The following is a 5479-nucleotide window of genomic DNA, read 5'->3' on the forward strand; positions in this document are numbered from 1 at the left end:
GTTACTATTTTAGACCCACCATGCTAGATTGGACACATACTTCTGCTAAGCCCACAAACAGCTCCACATTATAGATAGGCCCCACCATGCTAGATCGGCATGGTGAGCCACACGATCGGAACCATGCATTGTTAAAAACAGAAGTGCGCTCCAGTGACACCGGTACAACGGTAAAGTTATGGTAGTACCAGGGAGATATGAGGCCCACATGATGTATGCAGGAAATCCAACCTGTCCATCAGATGCGTGAGTTTGTAAAACCAACTTGTATTAAAAGGTGCAAAAATACCCCAAGCAAGTATGGATTTCAAATGTTGGGAAAAGGAAAGGTGGATCCCTTATCATTTTCCTTGTTCAAGTATCTTGCACTCCTGTTTCTACAAGGATCCACCTATCATAGCTTCAATACAACTGGAAAATTGCAGCAACTTTAAGGAATATACAACCACATCTTAAAAAAAAAAAAAAAAGGCTGAAGACACAATTATTTAGAGTTTTGGATACATGAGATTTTGGCACAAGGCCATCTAGAGTGTTGTCCGATCATATCAACAGTCTACATTCCTGAACCCTATGACCCACTGAAACCTCATGGCACTCTATTCAACGAGGCATTATCTAATACCTTGGGGTGTTATTCTAAAATTTTATTATTTGAAAAAAGAGAGATTATGTAAATAAGAGAATATTTGAAACTGGATACTAGCTAATTCGAATATGAAGCAAGTCCAGCATCTCCATCTGGAACATACATCATTGAACTTTTAGACATGCTGTTATGGAAGACACTCCTAGTTTTAGACAATAAAAACAAGAAATGATGAAACAAATATTTTCAACTTTCAAGAAATTCAAAACATTCCAAGAAAAAAAAGAAGAAGAAAAGAATGCAATTCAAGAAATGATGAAACATCCTGTAAATTAAAAACAAAAAGGGGCAGGAACAGAAACTCACTAGCTGAAATCATCTGAAACCTTGCATGTCTAGGAATCGAGCTCAAAACCCCACTCATAGTTTCATCACCCCCAAAAAAAAGCATTCCTGTTCTCAGCAAATAGGCCACAGTTGAAATCAGAGCGAGATGTTATGGACATGATCTTACCTCCAAATGCATGAGAGGTTGTCATGTTGTGACCCCAACAATCAATCAGAGAGATGTTCATGTAATTCCCTTTGGTTGGGAATCTTAGATCACATAGATGGTGGTCCTCAACACTAATTTCTCTGTAAGAAGACACTTCCACCATATGTTAAGGGACACCCATATAACAATCTGTCTTGTCTATTTTATCAACTTCTATATATATATATATATATATATATATATGAGAGAGAGAGAGAGAGATAAATAAATAAACAACATTCAAATATAAAATACAACCAGCAACATAATGCTAACATGGAATGAAATGTGTAAGATCTCACTTGACCGGATTGTCAACTACAACCTCACTAACAGCTCGAGCCACTCCTCATCCTGAAAAAGCACTAGCCCCAAATATGTAAACCTGCAACCACTCCGCTGATTCATACTATGCATCAGTCCTATACAAAAAATCGGCCAAGTTTTGCATTGACTTGGCCAATCCACCGGGCCATGAAAACTTAGCCAAGTCAATATTTGTCTTATAAAATTGGTTAATAAGAACCATTTTTTTTTTTAGGTGAACACCTTTTCTTTACTTCTACAATAGTCACTAGAGGCAATGACAAGTACTCAAGAGGATGAAACTGTCAAGTGGTGTTGAGAAAAAACTTGTCAAGGATAAAACCGCAGTACTCACCTTAGTCAAGACCTGCCTTATGCCTTCTGTTGTTCAAAATCCCATGCTGTAGAATTCCATTGCCAATGCCACTAAGAAAAAAAAAAGGAAAGAACAAATCAACTTATAAAAATATTTACACCAAGATTTAACTGTCCATTCAATATAATGCCTTATATCTAGAACTAAGCTGAATTCCATTGCCAATGCCACAAAGAACCATTTGCCAACATTCTAACTATTATAAAAGAATTCAAAGAAGGTACAAAGTGAAAATCACAAAAAACAATGGGAAACAGAAAAATGAGAAATCTTGGTATGGAAACAAGATATTCAAACAATCAGTTCTACCGAATGAGAAATTGTAAAATCTGTCTTCTTCGACAGATATCAGCAGAGCACCAAATACCATTCTAAAATATAAGATTATTATAGAGAGAGCCACCAATCAACACAATTTCAAACTTCATTTATTTAATCAAAATACCGATATATAGAGAATGACTTAGAAACGGTGTATAAGGTGGAAAAATAACATCCTACCATATAATCACATGTAAGATGGAGCCATCCATTGTAGTATCCAAATCAAATTTCAAAATTCAAACAGAACATTTTCCAACATAAGCTGGCAACTGTTAAAGTTAAAATACATTTTCCAAGAAAAATCAGAAATTCTTATTGGGGATTGGATGAAATGATGCTTGGTTCTAATTGAGTACTTGTAATAAACTTCTCCTGCATTGGAGTCTGTGGCTAGTCTAATTATTGATTCCACAAGATAGTCATCAACGTTAGAAGTATTTATATATACTCGTGATGAAAAAGAATGGGTTCATTTAAGATAATACTAGAAAGGAGTCATCTTCAAAGTAACATAGGCACAAAAACATGTAACTGTACCAGACAATTAAACCTGTCACTGTTGGAAAATCCGACATGGTGCTATATATGACTATGTGATAGTGTTGAAACATATATTATTGTTATGCTGATGCTGATGCATATAGAAAACTTATCATCATCCAAGGAAGGTGAAATCAGTACATCAGGGAACAAAACAACCTCGTTTTCTTGGAGATAATTGTGTAAAACTCGTATCATGAGTAAAACTGGAGTGTGCAACATTCTTTGAGTGATTAGATTTGTAGAAGCAACACTTTCATGGAAGAAACTCAGATGCCCAAAAACAAATTCCAAAACCATTAATTAGGCGGTTTTTAGAAGCACAAGTGAATTGAATTACAACCATTGTTTCAAGTGGAGAAGATGAAAGTTATTAATGTTTCCCAGTAACGTGAAATAACAAAGAACTACCCATTGCATTGGTCCCTTACGTCACAGGATGTGATATTTCTTTCACAGAAAAATAACACAACAATACCCTCATCTTGAGGCGTTCAGTTTTTGCTCACATGTGGATACCACCATTATGTATAAAAGGTATCCAATCTGTCCAGAAGGGTCACTCCATACTTCCACTTCAATTAGAGTTGAAGGGCTTCTTCCTCATTACAAACACTACTAAAAATTATTAGTTTTTGACATTTCCCATTTGACTGAACAACACACTTCCAACTTGATTCTCTTGGGCACAATCCAAATGAACTATATATTTTTTAAATATTGTTAATATATACGATTCTTCTATAGATACAATGAGTTGCACCATACACAACCTAAAAATGGTTGTCTTTCAATGAAAATTTAATGAAATTTTATTGAGAAAACAGAGGAAAGGAAGCAATGAGGGAATGTAGACAATATATAATGGAGAGGCTAAATGTTCCAACCTAATTTCCAAGAATCAAGATTTCTATCTAAGATCAGTGCAGCAACAGCTGACTGAATGGTGCTTCATATAGATTTACATCCAGAACCTGTATGTATCTTTCAATTTCAATGAACAAACTATCAAATCCCGACATCAGGACAAAAACCAACTTCCAAAACTCTATGAAGCACTCGATCAAACAACTGGTGTGTACCATTGCTTTGAAAAACAACCAAAACCAACGTTTCATATTGCCAAAAAAAACAGAGAAAAAAACTCTGATATATTTATGCATGTATTTCCTCTGATTTTTTCAATGCTGCTCAACAAGAAACAACAAAACCAAGTGTATGAATCTTCCCATCATTAGTAGTATGGTTAAAGAAGTTACTGAAGAAAAGACCCTACCAGGTGCATGCACCCAATTTTCTTCTTGAAAATTACATGGACCAGGAAAGTTACGGTGCATTTGAAAGTACAACCACCAAAAAATCTTTCCGGGCGCTTGCTGGCAATGTCCTAAAAACTCAAAGAAACAAATGATGAGTGTTCTCAAACTGAAGGGGTTCTAACTCCAACAATCAACCCCCCTATGGAGAAATATGAAATACGTAGAGAAGTAAATGAAAGGGTGCACTAGCTACAACAAAAAAATTCCCAATAAATTACAAAAATACCTAAACCGATCCTCCTTGTTGCTGCATAATCCTAACCGCTCACTGACGCCAGAATCTCCACGACGATTCCTACCAAAATCAAATCAACCAGACGAGAATTAGATCTCCAGGTCCCTAAAACCCTCTCTATACTGTTCACAACAAAAACCTTAAATCCAGCTCCAAAACCAGTTCTGACCCTAAGAAAAACCACAAAAACTGAAAAATCCCTCAAAATAAGGACCAGATCATAGCGCCAACCGCTCCAAGCTTGCAAACTCTGATCGTTGAAAGATTGATTGGATGAAAGGCTCGAGAATCATCGTTCTTGTTGTAGGTAGATGTAATGAGAGAGAGAGAGAGAGAGAGAGAGAGAGAGCAGATTTGGGATTTGGGGTTTTTTTTGGGCGCGGCTCTGTTTTTGAGCGCGCGCCCAAATTTAGGCCGGCGTCTGGTATGGCTCCGTGGGCCCCAACATGGTGCGTGTCAAAATCTACCCCATCAGTCAGATGCACCATCCCATGGTGGGCCCAGGGATTTAAAATAAAATCAATCAATGACTCGTATGAGCCACACCACATACAAAAGTTGAGAGGGGTTACCCTCCATTAAAACATTCATAATTATTTTTTAGGCCCACCGAGATGTGGTCCACAAATCCAGCCCATCCATTATGTGTGTGCCACTTGGATGAGGGGTCATACTAAGTTTCAGATGCATCCAAATTTCAGGGGGGCCCACCAAGTGCTTTTATATGTTTTAAGCATGTCTTCACATGATTTTAGATGGTATGGCCCACCGGAGTTCCGTATACAGTTGATTTTTGGGATATCCCATAATTTAAAGGGGACCCATTAAATGCATGGTGTTGATGTTTGGCACATGTCATGGTGGGGCCCACACAGCTTGACCTCATGGGGATGACATGGATTAAACACAAAGGTCAAGCTGTGTGGGCCCCACCATGACATGTGTCAAACATCAACACCGTGCACTTGATGGGGCCCCTTTAAATTATGGGATATCCCAAAAGTCAGCCGTATACGGAACTTGGGTGGGCCATACCATCTAAAATCATGTGAAGAAATGCCTAAAACATATAAAAGCACTTGGTGGGGCCCACCTGAAATTTTTATGCATATGAAACTTGGTCTGACTCCTCATCCAAGTGGGACACACATGATGGATGGGCTAGATTTGTGAACCCCATCTCGGTGGGCCTAACAAATGATTATGAATATTTTAATGGAGGGTAACCCCTCTCAACTTTTGTATGTGGTGTGGC

At 37.6% G+C, this 5479-nt stretch overlaps 1 long non-coding RNA gene across 1 annotated transcript; it reads right to left on the reverse strand.

The window, feature by feature from the left end:
* Window positions 1-1336: 1336 nt before the first annotated feature.
* LOC131219898 (uncharacterized) lies at window positions 1337-4516 on the reverse strand. Its single transcript, XR_009158510.1, has 4 exons — window positions 4439-4516; window positions 4216-4284; window positions 1786-1831; window positions 1337-1509 (listed from the first exon to the last, which is right to left on the reverse strand). It is a non-coding gene; the product is annotated as an uncharacterized LOC131219898 (long non-coding RNA).
* Window positions 4517-5479: the final 963 nt, after the last annotated feature.

This window comes from Magnolia sinica, chromosome 12 (assembly GCF_029962835.1).
Source record: "Magnolia sinica isolate HGM2019 chromosome 12, MsV1, whole genome shotgun sequence".
In the NCBI taxonomy this organism is placed as follows: domain Eukaryota; kingdom Viridiplantae; phylum Streptophyta; class Magnoliopsida; order Magnoliales; family Magnoliaceae; genus Magnolia; species Magnolia sinica.